Here is a 20,980-nt window from a genome sequence, read left to right as displayed (position 1 = left end):
GGTGCAGGACAGAGGGTTTGGGACTGCTGCTGAGACCCTTGTCTACAGCCATGCACCCAGAATCTCACAATGAGCTAGATGGATGGCTGAGAATATATTAAACTTCCTTGGAGCCCTGAAGAAGTGCCATAAGCACTTAATGCTGGGGTACAGGGACACTCTTTTCTTTTGGTCTTAAACAAGCAGACTTTTTCAGTTAATTGAACAGGCATCTGGAGCCCATTTTATTTGTGTCTTTTTTTTTTTTTTTTTTAAACCTCCTGTCCCCAATAGACAGGAATGACAAGGATAAAGGCTAGGATAAAGGGGAGGAGATCCTACCAGATTTTATGGAGACATATGTGAGCAGGAACGAGACCTTTAGGCAGAATTTATTTATAGCTCTATGGGGTGTATGGATTTGTGTTTATGTGTATGAGCATTCAGGAAATCTGACGTTTAAATTCCTTTAGTGTTCTTAGAAGGTGCCCGGGAGGATTCATTATTTTAGTTTTCATATTGATGTCGTTAAGAAAAGTTAGACAATTCAGATCATCTTATTTCTACACAGAAATTCTTACTGGCATCTCATGTGCTACTAACATGGGCATTCACTGGTACTCCACATTTTGGACATGCAGTAACCACTATTACCTGGCCCTTTGTTGTGGACGGTGGTCCTACTCAGGCATGTTGGAGAGAAGGCATCTTCCCTTCCTACCATGTTTTACCCTAGCCCCTCATTACTGTGTTCAGGAAATCACTCCTCTTTCCACCCCTAATTATGCCTCTGGGTACTTTACGGTAAGTGTGACATTTTTCTCTTGACAGGCAGTATTGCATTATAGAACTGTCCTTGTCACTCTTTATTGCTTTTAATAACTATGAAATCTCTTACGAGATGTCTAGAGGTTCATCAACATATGTTGATGGCACTATTCTATCAGTCCTGAAATGGTCAAGGTCACTGACAATGTGCCAGAGGAAGGAAGACAGTCAATGCGGTATTATAAATAGATATGTACCTTGAAAATGACCCTTTCAGACATGGGGACATCAGTTGGCAATAGGAAGGAAGTGATGAAATGCAATAATTTTATTTTACTTAGGGAAGTCTCTAGGTGTATGCCAAAGGCTTGTTATATTTAATTTGACTGGCATGTTAGCACATCAGAAGTTTAAACATTGATCACAATTATTCCACGATAATGAAAAGTGAATTAGAAGATAAGGATGGAGCAATACAGGTTGGATAGTCAAAACTTAGTATATGATACGTATTTTAACTTAGGAAATTGAAGTGAAACGTAAGAACAGTGTACAAATATTTTGTCATTCTGAACTTTTTAAAAATAAAAGCATTGGGGACCATGGTAGGTAGTAAGTTGAAATACCGGTACCGAATCCCATTTCCTTGCCTCTTGATCTCTCATTTATTCTCAGTAGATATATTTTAATAATGAAACCTCTAATGGGTATATTGGTTTTGTTTCTTGGTGCTCAAAAATGTCCTCAAGGCATCGATTTAGACTTACCAGTGGAGAAGTTGATAATTTGTGCCTAATAGACTTCAGAACTCTCAGCATCTGGAAAGAGAGAAAAGCAACAAAAACAGTATCATCATCAATAGCAATAGCACCAAGAATAATGACAAGAGCATTAATCGGTGTACATTCTTAATTAACCCTTTCAACATCTCGTTTAGACAGGTATTGTCACAATAGGATAAGGGACCAAGGGTTTAAGCAGTGAGGTCAGACATTGGGTAAGTTAATTCACTCCTCTCAGAATTGCAATTTCTTCATCTGTAGAGGAGAAAGTATTATAATTTATAGTAATGATTAATAACACCTCATAGTTTTTTTCTGAAGATTACATAAGTAATGCATGTAAGCACTTAGCACAATGTCTATTTTATGATTGCTAGTTATCGTTGTCATCATCATCACTGTCCCCATTTTTCAGATGAGGAAGCGGGAGCATGAAGATTCAAAAAGCTGGCAAATGGGAGGCCGGAATCAAATAAGGAGGCACTGGCCTCCCAAACCCCTGCAGGTCACTGACAGTCATCACCACACTGGGTTAGGGAATGTCGCCTTTTGGGAAAGGAAGCCACAGGAGTGTGATGTAGCCTTTGGCCAGGAATCTAACTGTAACTTTGGGAAGACGTGGGGGATGTGGGGGAAGGCAGTTATTTATAGTCAGGGCCTCTGGGGCTTCAGATGCTGCCTCTGACTGGGCCCTTCTCTCCCCTGCATTCCTGTCTTCTCCCAGTGGTGTTGCCCTTTCCATATGTCATGGTTGCCCAACACTAGAAAATATTTATTAGGTTACTCACTCAGGCCCACTTTCTCCCCTAATTCCCTTAATATCCTAGATTCCCTGAACTCCCTTAATTCCCTGAATAAGGAAAAGAAGGAAAGGGGAATAAACTACCAGTCGGATATCCTACCCCCACCTCCCCTTATGTTGTGTAGACCTAGGTCCTTTGCTTGTCTTCATGGAGCTATGCAATTTAAGCAGCTATTTGTAGCATCTTGTGGCAAAATAAATGTTAATCTTGAATAAGTGTCACTACAGGTGGGATGTAATGTTTTAAGGAGTTACCCTGGTCTTCTATCTATATAGTTCCCTTTCTGGTAAAGTATAAGCATTTGTACTGTGCAATGCCTCACCCCTTTCAAAAATTTGGGAGGAGAGGTTGGAGGTTTCTTTGACATTCAACAAGTCTTTGTTTTGCACTTTTGTCTGTTTAAGTGTTTTTAGAAAAGTTTTTTTTTTCTACAGTGTAATCTGGGTAGGGATTGGTGAAATTACTATTCATTAGTATTTAATCACTTTCTCCTCTGTATTTTCATCTCTGTGATTCTCTCTCTTTTTTTAAATACTTTATTTATTTATTCATGAGAGACACACAGAGAGAGGCAGAGACACAGGCAGAGGGAGAAGCAGGCTCCATGCAGGGAGCCCAATGTGGGACTCAATCCTGGAACTCCAGGATCATGCCCTGAGCCGAAGGCAGACACTCAACATCTGAGCCACCCAGGCATCCCTGTGATTCTCTTTTGTGTTAGATTTAGTTGTTTGTATATGTTTGTTTTCCTCTGTTGGGCACAGGCTTCTTGCAGACAAGGATAAGGCTTTCTTCTTTTCACTTGTACTTGGTACAGAGCATTTGTCAATAAACATCAGAGCACGTAGAACTAGTGGATTAGCTGTGTACTAACTGACAAATGAGTGAAAAGGAGAAGGAAGCTTATAGTCTTGACTCCAGGAGACAGTAAGTTTAGCAAGTCAGGTGCCTTTAGCAGTCACTAGTTGACACCAGCATAGGGTGGGAAAGAGGTCAAAAGAAAGAGACAGGGATCCCTGGGTGGCGCAGCGGTTTAGCGCCTGCCTATGGCCCAGGGCGCGATCCTGGAGACCCGGGATCGAATCCCACGTCGGGCTCCCGGTGCATGGAGGCTGCTTCTCCCTCTGCCTGTGTCTCTGCCTCTCTCTCTCTGTGTGACTATCATAAATAAATAAAAATTTTAAAAAAATACTAAAAAAAAAAAAAAAAGAAAGAGACAAAAAGGGAGTGGACACAAAACATTTTTCTAGATAAGTCTCCTGAGTCAAGGGTAACAAATGCAAAATTAAATTTTTGGGACTACATCAAAATAAAAAGCTCCTGCACAACAAAGGAAACTATCAATAAAACTAAGATGACCTACTGAATTGGAAAAGATATTTGCAAATGGCATATTCAATAAAGGGTTGGTATCCAAATTATGTAAAGAATTGATACAACTCAACACCCCAAAACCAAATAAACCAATCAAAAAATGGGCAGAAGACATGAACAGATATTTCTCCAAAGAAGACATACAGATGGCCAACAGAGACATGAAAAGATGTTCAACATCTTTCATCATCAGGGAAATGCAAATCAAAACCACAATGAGCTATCACCTCACACCTGTCAGGATGGCTTAAAAAAAGGCAACACAAGAAACAAGTGTTGGTAAGGATATAGAGAAAAAGGAACCTGTGAGCACTGTTGGTGGGAATGCAAATTGGTACAGCCAATTTGAAAAGCAGTATGGAGATTCCTCAAAAAATTAAAAATAGAACTACCTTATGTTCCAGAAATCACACTACTGAGTATTTACTCAAAGAAAACAAAAACACTATTTTGAAAAGATATATGCACCCCTATGTTTATAGTAGCATTGTTTACAATAGCCAAATTATGGAAGCAGCCCAAATGTCTATCGACTGATGAATGGATGAAGAAGATATGGTATAGATAGATAGATAGATACACATATATATGAATATTATTCAGCCATATAAAAAAGAATGAAATCTTACCATTTGCAACAACATGGATGGATCTAGAGAATATAATGCTAAACAAAATAAGTCAGTCAAAAGAAGACAAACCATATGATTTTGCTCATATTTGGAATTTAAGAAACAAAACAAATGAACAAAGGAGAAATACTGACAAACAAAAAAACAGACTCTTAACTATAGAGAACAAATAGATGGTTACCAGAGTGGGGGAGGGAACGGGTGAATTAGGTGAAAGGGATTAAGAGTCACTTAACATGAGCACTGGGTGGTTGGTGTATGGAATTGTTGAATCACTATGTTGTACACCTGAAACTAACAGTGTATGTTTACTATACTAGAATTAAAATGAAGTTTTTAAAAAAGGAGGAGAGGGCAGGTAGATGCAGAAGAAAGGACCTGAAGATACAAAAGAGGCTAGGATAGGGAAGATATTTTACATCACCAATCGTTTCTCCCAGTTCCTAACCCCTGTCTTGGGCCAGTGTGCTCTGCCATTACAAACATCTTTATTTATTTGTTTGTTTGTTTATAAAGATTTTACTTATTTGAGAGAGAGAGAGAAAACATGAGCAGGGGAAGGCGCAGAGGCAGAGGGACAAGCAGACTCGCTGCTGAGCAGGGAGCCTGACCCGGAGCTTGATCCCAGGACCCTGGGATCATGACCTGAGCTGAAGGCAGATGCCTAACCAACTGAGCACCCCCAGACGACCCTTCCTTTATTTATTTATTTATTTATTTATTTATTTATTTATTTATTTATTTAATTTATATTTATTTATTTTTTAAAAAAGATTTTATTATTTATTCATGAGAATACACAGAGAGGAGACAGAGAGAGAGGCAGAGGCACAGGCGGAGGGAGAAGCAGGCTCCACGCAGGGAGCCCGACGTGAGACTCATCCGGGGTCTCCAGTGTCACGCCTTGGGATGAAGGCAGGCGCTAAACCGCTGAGCCACCCGGGCTGCCCTATATTTTTTTTTTAAAGCTTAATCAAGAGATTAGGTTTTATTGGACTCTTAAATTAGAAAGAAGTCAGGGCTGAAACTATTCAGCAGTGAAAAGTGAGTCACTATTTTCCTTCCTTTAGCTAGATCCAGAGTTCTGGTATTAGCAGGGAGCTGGAGATGGTGAATCTGAATATCTGATCTCCCGGGCCCAGAACAACTGATAGTAGTGATTGGGAGAGGAAGTGCAAGAGGTAGGATCCACTGTATAATTAGAGGCAGGTAACACAACAGGTCACACACCAGTGTGGGGCAATTATGCATGTTTTGTCCAGAGCTAGGCAGAGTAGACCTCCTGCATTGGTAGATCTAAATCTAGGAATTTCAGTGGACTGGCTCTGGCCTGATTACTGCTTGGAAAGAAATGGCCTTTCATTTTCTGTTTTCTTAAACCCCTTTTCCTCTTTTATTCTCCTCTGATGTCTTCCTGGACTAATAGAAAAAAAGGAGAACAGGAAATAAAGGAATACTTGGTTGTAAAAAGAATAAGCAATTTCCTAAAACCAGGTAACTTAATGTTAGCCTTAGGTTCTTCCAGAAAAAGTCCTCAGACCTATTTTTTACCATTCCTGATACTCTTAGTAATACTTTTATTTAAATTTAATTTTGTTTTTAACCAATCATCATGACTTTCATAAAGGCTCTGTTGGGTCTCTTAAACCTGACTGTAAACAAAATATATTTCAGAAGGTTCTGCAGAATTTAAATGTCGACTTGTTGAGGACCATGTGTTTCCTTTCTAGAGACATCTCTGAAGAGAGGAGAGGGTATAGGAGAAGGAAAAATAACAGGCAATGAGTAAAGTTAAGAGGAAACCCTTTTTGGGGGGATCCTGGGTGGCAGAGTTGGTTAAGCATCCGACTCGATTTTGGCTCAGGTCTTGATCTCAGGGTGGTGAGATAGAGCCCTGCATGGGACTCTGTGCTCAGTGTGGAATCTGCTTGAGATTCTCTCTCCCTCTCTATCTGTTCTTCTCCTCTCCCAGCCCCTCTCTAAAAAAGTAAAAAGAAAAAAGTGAAACACTGATCACAGTGGATAGATTTGATTCCTGTTGTAACAGAATAAAGGAGCTTCTTCTTATTCCCAAAGATGAATACGATTCAGTTGGCATGTTCTATGTACACATGGTGATAGTCAGCTTCGGGTCCGCTGCCAGCATTTTGGAGACACTCCATTCCTGGGCAGTGGGGACTATGAACAATGCAGCATTCCCCTCCTGTTCCCAGTGTGTTCCATCTGTGGCACTTTCTGTCATTTAGTTCCCAATTTGCTTGAAATAGTTTTATTTGCTCTAAAGTAGGATGATGCTATGTTGCCAATGACAGGCTCTGCAGCTCCATCACCACTGAAAATGCCGTCAGCACGATATTAAGGAATAAAAAGCTAACAGGTGGAAGTCAGAGCCAGCAGCACGCACAGATGGCAGTGTAAAAACCTTCACTTTATTCTACTTCAGGCATGCTTCGTATTTCCATATTCTTACTAAGGTAGTGCAAAGCTACCGTAAGCATGGCTCTCTTTATGCATCCTCATTGAAGAGGTAACCCTAGAATTTCATTTTAATTATTTGGTTTCAGCATTTTTTCCTTCTTCTCATGAAATCTGTTAGCCACTTTCCTAAAGGGTTAACAGAGGATGTGCTAGAGATCCATGAACTGGTCCAGAGGCTCAGCTCAGTTCACGTTTGTTGCCTTCCCTTACTGTGCTTCAGCACAGGTTATGAAGATGCCAAGAGCAAGTTCCTGACTACACCAAGCTCACAGGTGAGCCAGGAGAGACAAAGGCAAAGGAAGTATGGGCTCAGGTTGAGACATTGTACTTCATATTACTTTTGGAAGAAATGAATCAAGTACTAGATTTCTTGAACAGCACTAACAATCCATTTTGACCAGCAGAAATGGAAAATCAAATGGGTAAGTTAGGAGGGCAGGGAAAATTTGGTGGTAGTGGTGTATTAAAAGAGAGTGAAGGGAATTTTTCCCTTCAGTTTATTTTTATTTTTAAAATTTTATCTTATTTTAAAGATTATTTATTTGAGAGCAAGAGAGAGCATGAGTAGGAGGAGGGGCAGAGGGAGAGGGAGAAGCAGACTCCCCACTGAGCAGGGAGTAGGGAGCTGGGAGCCTGTTATGAGGCTCAAAGTGAGGCTTGATCCTAGGACCGAAGATCACGACCCGAGCTGGAGGCAGACACTTAACCAAATGAACCACCCAGGTGCCCCTATTTTATTTTATTTTATTTTATTTATTTATTTATTTATTTATTTATTTATTTATTTATTTATTTTTAATTTTTATTTATTTATGATAGTCACACAGAGAGAGAGAGAGGCAGAGACACAGGCAGAGGGAGAAGCAGGCTCCATGCACCGGGAGCCCGACGTGGGATTCGATCCCGGGTCTCCAGGATCGCGCCCTGGGCCAAAGGCAGGCGCTAAACCGCTGCACCACCCAGGGATCCCTTATTTTATTTTTATATCCAATGTGAAGCTTTGAATTCACGAGCCCGAGATCAAGAGTCACATGCTCTACTGACTGAACCAGCCAGGTGCCACTCCTTCAGTTTTTTAAATTGAACAATTTTGGACTTAGAAAGATAGTACAATGAGTACCAATATACCCTTTACACAGATGTATCAATTGTTAACATTCTATCATGTTTATTTGCACTATTTGTGTATTTTTTGAACCATAAAAGTAGGTTACAGAGCTCTTGACATTTTGCCTGTTTAAGAGGCATGATCACACCCTTGAGATACACAATGATTCTATATCATCCAATATAGAATCCATATGTAAATTTCCCCAGTTGTCCTAAATATGTCTTTTACGGATTTTTTTGCCTCCCCAATTCGTGATTTGATCACCGTTCCCACATTCCATTTAGTTGTGTCTTTTCACCTCTTTGAATTTATATTTTGTTTTTATTTGTTTCATGACATTGAATCTTCGAAGAATTTAGGCTGGTTACCTTGAAGAATGTCCCATATGTTGGATTTATCTAATTATTTCTTCATGAATAGATTCAGGTTAAACATTTTTGGCAAGAATCGCAGGTGGATGTTGTGGTATAATAGCTATGCATTTAGAGTTAATGGACCTCATGGATTTATGTGTATGGATCTATCTGTATTCTACTGGGAGGAGGGCTTTAGTTTTTATCAAATTTCCAAAAATTCCATGAGCCCCCTGAAAGCTAAGAACTGGGGTAGAGGAGTATGTAGTTATTAACAGGAGGTAAATAGTTATTCAGTCTATGCTTAAATCTTAAATAATTTTAAACCTTTACATATTGTGTACATTTTTAAACATAGTATTTTATTTGTAGGTTTTTTTTTTTAAATACAGTGCTATACATGGTAAAACATTCAAACAATACACAATATACCAAAAAAGTATCCTGACTCCAGTTATTCAGGTCCTCTGTTCTTGGCAAAAGTAACCTGCATTTCCAGTTTCTTGATCCCTCTAGATAGTTCATGTACAGGTAGTACATATGTGGATATGTGTCCTTTAATTATTTTATACAAGTGGGAGAATTTTACAGAGGAGGTTTGCTATAAGTGAACCTGATTTATTAGATCAACTGCAAATATCTGAAGTGAAAAAAAATCAATTGTATATAGTAGGCAACAAACATATTAATAGTAAAAAGAAACAAAACAAAAAAACCAAATCAGGAGAGAATCAGTGCTGGTAACCACACCTGCCATTTCACTCAATGAGTGGGCAGGAGACCAACACCCCAACCTCCTGTTCCTTCAGCTGGGCTTACCCTCAGAGTGTGCATAGCCTGAGCCAAGGGTGAGGCTCACTTTTTATTTCTATTTCACTGTGGTAAGAACACACGAGATCTACCATCTCAACAGATTTTAAAGTGCACAGTACAATATTGTTAACTACAGGTGCAGTGTTGTACAGCACATCTCTAGAACTTCCTCCTCTTGCACCACTGAAACTTTATACCTGGTGATTAGCGGCTCTTCCTTTCTCCTCCTTGCTGCCCCGGCAACCACCACTCTTTACTTCTATGAATTTGACTACTTTAGAGACCTCATCTAAGTGGAATCATGCAGCATTTGTCCCTCTGTAACTGGCTTATTGTACTTAGTATAATGCCCTCAAAATTCATCCATGTTGTTGAATATTGCAGGAATTTCTTCTTTCTTTGTGGCTGAAGAGTGGCTAGCTTTTAAAGACTGTATTTATCACACAGCATGGCCCCTAAAGGGAATTCAGCTTCATCTAATGTGTAACTGAAGAACTGAAATGTCTTTCGGTGCCAAAGGAATGCCAGCTCAATGCAGGATTTACCAAGAGAGGGTTTGTGGATTTATGGAGAGAGGGTTTCTGAGCCTCCAAACTGGCATTGCTCCAAGGGATCTTGGAGGGATGTTTGAACTGTGCAATTTTATGCAGTGACTTGAGAACCCAGGCTGCCTTGTTCAGTTTTGTGCTTTTAACAAAGTTAACAGAATATCTTGTTTGTTCCACACTGGCATATAGAAACCTAATTTGGGATCCCTGGGTGGCGCAGCGGTTTGGCGCCTGCCTTTGGCCCAGGGTGCGATCCTGGAGACCCGGGATCGAGTCCCACATCGGGCTCCCGGTGCATGGAGCCTGCTTCTCCCTCGGCCTATGTCTCTGCCTCTCTCTCTCTCTCTCTCTGTGACTATCATAAATAAATAAAAATTGAAAAAAAAATTTAGAAACCTAATTTATTCTTTTATATAGCTACATAGTGTTCCATTCCATGAAGATATTAGAATTTGTTCAAAATTGGTTCTCTACTGATAGATATTTAGATTGTGTTCAGACTTTTTCTCCTACTATTCTAATACTTCAAGGAATGATGTGTCTTTTTATAATAATACATTTCAAGGATCTTGAATGACCAAATGATCATAGGAGAACAACTAGAATATTTTTGCTATATTTATTGGAAAATATGGGCTTTGTTTTCTTTCCTGGTTACTTTTGTATTGATACTATTTTGGTATTAATTCTATGATTTCAACTTTTTCAAAATTGAGTTTAAAAATATCAATTACACCAGGCGGCTCGAGTGGCTCAGCGGTTTAGCGCCGCCTTCAGCCCAGGGCCTGATCCTGGAGACCCAGGATGGAGTTCCACGTCAGGCTCCCTGCATGGAGCCTGCTTCTCCCTCTGCCTGTATCTCTGCCTCTCTCTCTCTCTCTCTCCTCTCTGTGTTTCTCATGAATAAATAAATAAAATCTTAAAAAAAAATCAATTACACCTGAAAAAAATCCCAATTAGCATAGTTTTAATGGCATTTAATGGCATTAGGATCTCAAAATACAACTCACCAAGTATCTTTAGTAGCTAGTGTTTATTCCACAAGTATTTCTTGTGTGCCTCTGTGTACCAGGGACAATATTAAGGGTTTTAACAGATTTCATGCCTCCTAGTATCATTGAAGTTCTGCTGAAATTCAAGACAGAGAAGTAGTTAATCATAAGATAATTTCTCATTTATTCCATTAAGTCTATAAAATTTGTATACTAGTGAGGTGGAAGGGAGAAAAGTAATGTATTTGTATTAAAAATTGTATTTTAATGTATCTCCTAGGCAACCGTTATAAACAGGTACTTTTCTTTCTTTTTCTTTTTCCTTTTTTTTAAGTGGCTATTCTGAGTGCTAAGGCTTTTGGAAGCCTCAACTGTCCTAGACTCTAAGATGAAATTTTCAAAATACACCACATTATAAGCTATTTTCTATTACAGAGGTATAACTAATCTCTGATTAAGATTGTAAGCCTACTATACACAAATGAATTCCAGACATTTAAATGTAATTGATATGCTTTCTTTAGTTTGATAGAACAGAAAAGTATTATCTTTATCCAATTAACATCTACCTATTAAAATTATTTTATCTTTTTAATTTTAAAATGGATAATACATGCATATGATGCAAAATTTTAAAATGGAACAAAAGACATCTACAGAATCAACCAATATAGCCAATTTCTTCTGAGATATTCAGTGCAGACACAAGCAATTATACAGGCTTACATTTTCACCTTGCATCCTTCCCTCCTTTTCTTCTTTCACTCTTTATTTTTTTTTTTAATTTTTTTTTTAATTTTTATTTATTTATGATAGTCACAGAGAGAGAGAGAGAGGCAGAGACATAGGCAGAGGGAGAAGCAGGCTCCATGCACCGGGAGCCCGACGTGGGACTCGATCCCGGGTCTCCAGGATCGCGCCCTGGGCCAAAGGCAGGCGCTAAACCGCTGCGCCACCCAGGGATCCCCCTCACTCTTTAATAATTGGTATGATCAGTCCTTCCTAATTCTTCTTTTTATTTTTCCCTAAGTGCTTTTTCCTGGCTCTTACTGCTGACTTGGTTTTATATCAGAACCTTAAAATCAACTTGTCTAGATTGAAAAAAAATCCCACTAGTAATTTTGAGAGTGGAATGCACAATATTTATAAGTTCACTTTGAAAGAATTGACATCTTAAGATGATGAGTCTTTACAACCAAAAAAACCATGATATTTTTAAGTTTTTTTTAAAAAAGGATTTTATTTGTTTTTTATTTGGGGAGAGGGAATAGAGGGGAAGGGAATGAGAATCTCAAGGAGACTCAGTGCTGAGCGTGGAGCCCCAACATGGAACTTGACTCCCAGGGCTCATCCCATAACGGGGAGATCATGACCTGATCCAAAACCAAGAGTCAAATGCTCAACCGACTGAGCCACCCAGACAACCCTTGTTGTTTGTTTGTTTATTTATTTATTTTTATTTATTTATTTATTTATTTATTTATTTACTTTTAACCCTTGTTTTAGTCTTTTAAAAAATGACTGTTAAGTTTATCTTGAGGAATTTTTATCTTTTTATTAATTTTTTGGGTAATGATTCCTTCTATTATGTCTCCTGGTTACTGTTTGTATGTATGAAGACTATTGTTTTTCCATATTATGTTTCTTTATTGATTTTTTCATTGTTTGTAATAGTTGTTCAGCTGATTCTCTTGAATTCTCCAGCTAAGGAATCACTTACTTGCACATACCTTCAGAACAATATTAAATTATTGATGATGTTAAGTTGTATGGTTCGGTTAACTTATGTGCATAGTTTCTAACAAAGTCTCTCTTGGCAAACTGCTTAACTGAAAAGCAATATATGCTATTAAATATGAACACAGGGCAGCCCTGATGGCCCAGTGGTTTGGCACCGCCTTCAGTCTGGGGTATGATCCTGGAGACCCGGGATCGAGTCCCACGTCAGGCTCCCTGCGTGGAGCTTGGTTCTCTCTCTGCCCGTGTCTCTGCTTCTCACCACCCCCCATGTCTGTCCTGAATAAATAAATAAAATCTTTAAAAAAAAAATATGAACACCAACAAAACAACCAAATCTACAGTCAACCACAAAAGCAAAACAAAACAACCAGCTAACAAAAACTGTTCTCCTATGCAATCTTGTGAATCAGGCTTATCTCACTTTAGTGAAAACAAAACAACAAAATGAGATATTTTGATACAGAGGTTAAGATCTGTATCACTACCATGAATAGCCTATAATTTCAATTTTTTTGTGTTCCTTAAAACTCACTGTTCTCAGTTTATTAATCTTACATTAAACACATGTATCAATTTTGAAATGATAAAATATTCTAATAAAATATTAGTTTTATTGTCTGTTTTTTATGTTGTAGATCCACATAGAATTTAATTTGAAAACTGAATTTAGGGCAGCCTGGGTGGCTCAGCAGTTTAGTGCTGCCTTCAGCCCAGGGTGTGATCCTGAAGACCTGGGATCGAGTCCCATGTCAGGCTCCCTGCATGGAGCCTGCTTCTCCCTCTGCCTGTGTGTGTCTCTGCTTCTCTCTCTCTCTCTCTCATGAATAAATAAATAAAATCTTAAAAAAAAAAAAAAAAGAAAATTTAGTTAACAAGGAAAGTTGAAAACTCTGGATTTGGTTCTCTTGTCTCTCTCTTTGCTGGCATAGAGCTTGTCATTGTAGACCAAGAGTCAGTAGGTCAATGGCCCAATACAATAGTCCTTTTCTTTTATGCTGGAAATATCTGTAGAGAGGGAATCTTAGACTCTTATAAGTGAAATTCTTAACAATACTAATTGTTTGCTTACCTGCAATGTATGGATCGTTAAGATAAAGCAGGGTGGGAACCTGAGTTACCCAGGCATATCTTTCATCTGAATATGAAGGAAATGATTCATTGATACTCAACCCAAAAGACCTTGCCTGGAAAATAGTACAGTATTGCATAATCAAACACTTGAAAACAAAGTGTCCGAGGAAACAGTCTGGAAATCAATTCCTGTCATTTTCTCTTATTACCTTAACTATTGTTTGCTAGTGTCCATAGTAGTAACCACCTGTGCTTTGTTTTGCATTGTTTTCGCAGTAGCCTCCTGAGGTGGTGAGGTGGGTCTCATCACTCTAATTTAACAAGTGAGGAGAGGGAGGCTGAGGCTCACAGAGGTTCAAGACTCATACAGGGTTGCGTAGGCAGAAAGTGGTAGAGCCAGGAATGACTAAATCTAGGTCGGCCTAGGAAGTGAGAGAGCATGGATTATATAACTTCATGTTTTAGAAACTCAGTTTTTTGATCTGTAGAATGAGCATAATAGTCATTTTGCGTGCTGTATTGCTAAAAATGCAATGAGATAATGTAGGTAAAACATCCAGGTCAGTGTTTAACATGTGCATGAAGCTTAGTACATATTTATTTCATTTACTTTTTAGCTCTTTATTCTCATTGCCATGTTTATAATTCTATAGCTGTGGGCTTAATTAGTACGTAAAAATTTCCACTACCTAATTCCTTATGTATAATAGTAAATTAGGGTATTGAATTCTCAATATATTTCCTGAGACTTAAAGCAAATTTCTTTGGGTATTTTAGTTTACTCACCCCTCCCCTCACTTTTGGGCTAAGGGCCAAGAGTATTTTGAAGGGATTAAAATGAACCTACAATTTATTGAATCTGACCATTTAATAGCGCTAGAGTGAAGTTATAATACATCTGCAAGGTGACATATCTAAAGAGGCAATATGCAGCGGGCGTAAGCAAAATCATAAAAATCCATTTATCTGCCAGCACATTTATGTAAGAGATTACACTACTGGTCAGGAATTTCCTGCCGTATGTCTTTTTCTTTTCTTTCTTTTCTTTTCTTTTTCTTTTTTTTTTTTTTTTTTATGGAATTTTTCAATAGCTTGTAATGGGCTGTTGTGCTTCCTCTTCAGGCTTAGCTGTTATCAGTTCCACTCAGATATTCCTTCCTATTCAATTGGGAGGGCTTTGTGACACTTATGAATGAATGCACCTATTTTTTAAATGATTAGAATGTTGATTCATATCATAGGAGACTCATCATTTCTGTTCCCCCATACACAGGACTGTGGTAAGAATTTACTCTTCTCAAACATACCTTAATTATTTGAACCTCCAGGAAAAGGGTGCCATCAAATAAAAAATCGCATGTGGATTTTATAAGAATTAACTTCCTCCTAAAATATGCAATACTAACAGTCGAGAAAATCTTCTAAGTAGGTGAGGAAACACACTTGAGTGTTTCTAATTACATGCATAATGCTAAGTGAAAAGAAGAGCATGTAGAAAGAATATTTCACAGGTAACAGAAAATCAAAGTTTAGGTCTGAACTCTGGGACCTACTGTGTGAGCATGGGCAAGACACATAGGACTCCTGAGTCTCATTTTTTTTTAACTGTAGAAATGGGCACTGTATCATGGCCCTTAATCTTATTTTATTTTATTTTATTTTTATTTTTTTATTTTTTTTAATTTTTTTATTTATTTATGTATGATAGTCACAGAGAGAGAGAGAGAGGCAGAGACACAGGCAGAGGGAGAAGCAGGCTCCATGCACCGGGAGCCTGATGTGGGATTCGATCCCGGGTCTCCAGGATCGCACCCTGGGCCAAAGGCAGGTGCTAAACCGCTGCGCCACCCAGGGATCCCCTTATTTTATTTTAATAGGACAAATGAATCTCCCCAGAAAATCTTAGTTTACAAATGTGGCATAAAACTTTACTCATGCTGCCTTATTTCAATGTGGTTAGATATGCAAATGAAATAGTTGGCTATTGCAATATTCACATAAGGAATTAGTAAATTAAACTAATATAAAAAGTAAGAAGATTTAATATTTTCCAACTTTCAATGGAGAAATATGGTTTTATGTTTTGTTTCAAAAAACAATTAGATTCAGCAGTAGCTGGTTCAATAAATTAATTAGCCACCTTGGGATCCCTGGGTGGTGCAGCGGTTTGGCGCCTGCCTTTGGCCTAGGGCGCGATCCTGGAGACCCGGGATCAAATCCCACGTCAGGCTTCCGGTGCATGGAGCCTGCTTCTCCCTCTGCCTGTGTCTCTGCCTCTCTCTCTCACTGTGTGCCTATCATAAATAAAAAAAAAAAAAAAAAAAACTTAAAAAAAAAATTAGCCACCTAAACATAAATCAGCTTCAATCTTCTTTCCTTTTTTATCAATTTTATATCAAAAATCTGCCAGTAAAGAGAAAGGAACATAAGATTTTCTCAAAGTGACCTTTATAGCAGTTGCATATAATGGATGTGAATTGTATCATATCAGATGTTTTGATTCATCTAAATTAAAATTTCTGGTATATTATATGAACCTAAAGATTTTTTTTAAATATGAGGTTTTTTTTTTACTGTAAAAATAGTTTCCAGAAATTAAAGTGTGGGTAAATATAGGGACTATTGGAAAACTCCATTGTGCTAATGGATAAACGAAAGAAAAATGATCTAGAGATGCATACCGTGGGAAAGGAGATACAAAATTATCACTAGTGCAAGTGATGTGGTTATTTATTTGGTAAAGCCAGAAAATCCATCTTTATACTTTTGGAAACAAGTGATTTTAGTAAAAAGATAGGTTAAAAGTAAATGCACAAAATTCAGTAGCTTTCTTATCTACCCAAAATTACCAGTTAAAAATATAAGAGAAAAAAAAGAGTTCCATTTTCATTAGAACGTGAACTCCATGAGGGCAGACACCATCTTGCTCACTGCTGTCTCCCTAGCTCCAAAGCTGTGCCTGGTACATAGTAAATAATAATAAACATTTATCGAATAAATGAGTAAGTAGTAACAAAAAAACATCACAAAGAGGAGCTTCTGAGTGGTTCAGTCAGTTAACCTTCTGCCTTCAGCTCAGGTCATGATCTTGAGGCCCTGGAATAGAGTCCTGCATTGGGCTCCCTGCTTAGGGAGTCTGTTTCTCTCTCTCCCTCCGCCTCACCCCTCTGCTTGTTCTCTCTCTCTCTCTCAAATAAATAGATAAAATCTTTTAAAAACAAAACAAAACAAAATCCCAAATGATTAGGAACCATTGTGATATGAAATACATAGGACCTTTATGAAGAAAATCACTCAAGTATACTGAGGGACGTAAAAGAAGACTAGGAAAAAAAGGAAAATAACTGGTTCATACTTGGAAGGATTCAATGCTATAAAGTTGTCAATTCTTTCAAAAACAATCTCTTTATTCAACAGTAATCTTATCAGAATCCCATGGATTTTTCTTTTTTAGTTGGTCAGATCAAGTCTATATTTCATGGAAAAATCATTTTGTAAAAAGAGCTGGTGAATTCTCAAAAAAAGGGTCGTGGTTATACATAGGATGCTCTTGTCTACCAGATATTCACTCATTCAACAACTATTTTTGAAGATCTACTCTGTGCTTGGCAGTGTTCTAGGCACTGAGGACGTGAAAGTGCATAAAACAGACCAAAATCCCTATTCTGGTGGAACTTAGTTTAGAAACGCAGACAACAAGTAAACTATGTAGGATGTCAGCTAGTGACATGTGTTAAGGAGAAGAATGAAGCAAAGAAGGGACTAGATAGAAGGAGGGTGTGGGGCAGGGTGGGGGTAGATGGAAGTTGTGGTTGTAAGTAGGGTGCTCAGGAAGACTCACAGAGAAGGTGGTATTTGAGTGAAGACTTGCAGGGGGTGAGTCATGAAGTTATCTGGGATATTAAAAGCTATGGTAATTTAAACAGTGTGGTCTTAGCTCCAAAAAGCCACAGAAGGATGGAAAAAATATTGAGTTCAGAGATTGCCCCAAATATAGATGGAGATTTAGCATATGATAAAGTGGCCCAAAAGATGGACTTTTTATAGATGGTGCTGGGACAACTTGCTATAGCCATTTGGGGAGAAAAAAGTATGGGATTGTACTTACAGAAATTACAAATGGATAAAAGATGTGTAATCTTAAAAAACACAGACACGTTAAGCTGCTAGACAACGCTTAAAGTGAACCTTTTTACTTTTTAAAAAGATTTTATTTATTTATTCATTCATGAGAGACACAGAGAGAAAGAGAGGCAGAGACACAGGGAGAGGGAGAAGCAGGCTCCATACAGGGAGCACGACATGGGACTCCATCCTGGGTCTCCAGAATCACACCCTGGGCTGAAGGCGGCGCTAACCGCTGACCTACCTGGGCTGCCCAAGTGAACCTTTTTATACTCACACTCTGTGACTAGAGCAGGCTTGTGAGAGCGTGACAACAGGGCCGGAAAACGCAAATGAATGGCTCACAAATCTGACCATAAAAGTTTAATGTGGCGAAAACAAAACAAAATAAACAAAAATCAAAATTGCCACCACGAAAGTTAGATTTTTTTCAAAAACCAACACATATCACAGAAACACTGTATTTCCTTATTTTTTCACCCTTTCCAAGGTTAGTGTATACATAATGTCTCTTTCCCTTTGCTCTTAAGAACTATTAAATTAATAGTGCATATTCTAATAAACTGCCTGCTAGAAACCAGAAATAAGGTATACAAAGAATTTTAGAAAACAAAGAAATTTCTCTTTCGTACTCCAATAGCAAAAGTAAAAAGAATATGAACACAATTCACAAAGAAAGAAATACAAATCGCAAACAAAAGTGAAAACATGTCTAATCTTCTGAGGAATCTAAAAAAGATAAGCCAGAGCAATACTGAGATGCACATTTCTACCAATTGGGTTGGTGAGGTCGAGGAGGACTAATTATGAGAGACAAGGAGGGTGGTACATTGTTCTCAAGTGCGAGTGCACATTTGTGTAGCCATTCACGAAAACTAAATATGTTCAAGCCTTTAAACATTTTTCAGATTATTTTCCAGATATAATTGGACAAATGATCAAAGAGGTATATATCTCAGATCAAAGAGGTTTATCTCAGCATTGCTTGCAATAGCAAAAAACTGGAAGTAATCTTGATGCTCATAAATAGGGGGAATGGCTAAGCTACAGGATCTATGTATGGACTGTAGAATACTATGCAGTTATTATTTATTTATACGAAAAGATGTCTGCAATAAATCGTTAATTAAAGAGCAGACTACAACAGTCATTTTGGAAGACAGTCTGGCAGTTTCTTACAAAGCCAAACAAACACAGTCTTACCATATGATCCAGTAGTCACAGTTCTTGGTATTTATGCAAAGGAGTTGAAAACTGATGTCCACACAAAAACCTGCACGTGGATATTTATAGCAGTGTTATTTATAATTGCCCAAAATTGTAAACAACCAATTCTTCAGTAGGTGGATAGATCAGTAAACTGTGTGGTATATCCAGACAATGAAATATTATTTAGTGATAAAAAGAAATGAGCTATCACATCAGGAAAGCACAGAAAAGACACTGAGGAACCATCAATGCCTGTTGCTAAGGGAGAGAAATTAGTCCGAAAGGCTACATGATGTGTAACATTCTAGAAGAAGCAAAACCATGGAGACCTTGAAAAGACCAGGAGTTGCTGGGGGCTGGGGGAAAGTGAAGGGAGGGATGAATAGGTGGGGCATAGGGGACTTTCAGGACAGGACAGCTATTCTGTGTGATAGTCTAATGCATTTGGTAAAACCCATAGAAAAGTGAATCCTAATGTAAACGTTGGATAATAATAATACTAATACTAATAATATTATTATTAAGTATTTGTTCATCGGTTGTAACAAATGACCCCACCGGTGTAAGATGTTCATTATAGGGGGACTGGGTGGTGGAGGGTGAGGAATGAATATACATCAACTCTCTGTTCTTACTTTCTGTTCAATGTTTCTGTAAACCTGAAACTGCTCTAAGAAATGGTGTCTTAGTTAAAAAAAAAAAACCTTATAAAGATCATGTGTGTACAATTCTCTTTTGTAGTGTGTGTGTTTGCATGAGTGAGTGTGTATAGGGGGACCTGTGTAGAAATACTCAGGATGATTATGTCAAAATGTTCATAATATCATTTTCCAGTGTCAGGATTCTAAGTGATTTTTTCTTTTCTTTTCTTTTTTTTTTTTTTAAAGATTTTTCATTCATTTATTCATCAGAGAGAGAGAGAGAGAGAGAGAGAGGCAGAGACAAAGGCAGAGGGAGAAGCAGGCTCCATGCAGGGAGTCCGACGCGGGACTCGATCCAGGTCTCCAGGATCAGGCCCTGCGCTGAAGGCGGCGCTAAACCGTTAAGCTACCCTGGCTGCCCTGATTTTTGTTTTTTAATTGGTGTCTTTCTGCACTATCTAAATATTTTATGGTTATTTGGTAACCAGAAACAAAAAAAGTATTTTCGTTTAAAAAAAAATAAGACAAGAACAATTGAAGAGAACATGGGGCACCTGGTGGCTCAGTTGGTTAAGCATCTGACTTCAGCTCAGGTCATGATCTCAGGGTCTTGGGATGGAGCCCTGCATTAGGCTCAGGTCTGCTTGTCCTCTGCCCTTTCCCCACTCTCATGCTCTCTTTCTCTCTTAAATAAATAAATAAATAAGCAAATAAAATCTTTAAAAAAAGAGAACACCACCACCAACAGCAAAATGTAAACAAAACAATCTATGATCCTACCATCTAGAGATAACAACTTTAACATTTTGGTATCTGTCCTTTGAGGCTACTTATAACAGAGGCAGCTTTGGAATATATACAAACATTACCTATAATTTTGCAACACATTTATACTATAAATGTATATTATACATGTATATAAATATAAATGTATATAATATAAATGTATATTTATAGTTTTGTTCCCTTTGTTTTAAGCTTACTTTACTCCTGTTAACCTTTACCATGCTGTTAAAATTCTTTGAAAGCATCATTTAAAAAAATGTTGCAGAGTAATCTACCATAGGAAATCCAATCACTTGCTGATTTTTTTTTCGCATTAGGATGTTATAAACAACATTGCAGTGAACAATATTTTATGAAGAGTTGCTATTATGTCCTGATTATTTCAGAGCCAAGGATATTTCTAAGGTGATTCAAAGTCATCCCTTTAAATAAGTGGCAAACCAGTAACTAAGTCCTTAAAATGGGAAGGGATATTAAACTGTTTAATCCCATCCCTGTTTGCATGGAAACATTGCATTGAACCAGTTTATTTTTTATTTTTATGTTTTAAAAAAGATTTTATTTATTTATTCATGAGAGACACAGAGACACAGGCAGAGGGAGAAGCAGGCTCCATGCAGGGAGCCCGATGTGGAACTTGATCCCGGGTCTCCAGGATCAGGCTCTGGGCTGAAGGCAGCACTAAACCGCTGAGCCACCCAGGCTGCCCACATCAAACCAGTTTAGAGTCCAGTTTTCTTTCTAACCTTAAAATTTTCCAAATGTACATGATGCC

The 20,980-nt window shown here is 38.1% G+C and overlaps 1 long non-coding RNA gene across 8 annotated transcripts in view; it reads right to left on the bottom strand.

Moving 5' to 3' along the window:
* LOC144296943 (uncharacterized) overlaps window positions 1-19,281 on the bottom strand; it is a 37,592-nt gene extending 18,311 nt beyond the window's left edge. The window contains exons 1-5 of one of the 8 annotated variants that reach the window (XR_013363891.1): window positions 18,773-19,281; window positions 13,654-13,866; window positions 13,443-13,557; window positions 10,652-10,769; window positions 1,515-1,565 (exon numbers count right to left, since the gene is read on the bottom strand). This is a non-coding gene — a long non-coding RNA (uncharacterized LOC144296943). The remainder of the gene's footprint in view (window positions 1-1,514; window positions 1,566-10,651; window positions 10,770-13,442; window positions 13,558-13,653; window positions 13,867-18,772) is intronic. The other 7 variants (XR_013363888.1, XR_013363892.1, XR_013363886.1 and 4 more) reach the window with 7 other exon arrangements.
* Between the last annotated feature and the right edge of the window lie 1,699 nt (window positions 19,282-20,980).

The sequence above is a fragment of the Canis aureus genome, chromosome 25 (assembly GCF_053574225.1).
Source record: "Canis aureus isolate CA01 chromosome 25, VMU_Caureus_v.1.0, whole genome shotgun sequence".
NCBI classification, from domain to species: Eukaryota; Metazoa; Chordata; class Mammalia; order Carnivora; family Canidae; genus Canis; species Canis aureus.
The sequence above is the reverse complement of the archived record's forward strand: the minus strand, read 5'-3'. Positions and strand labels throughout refer to the sequence as shown.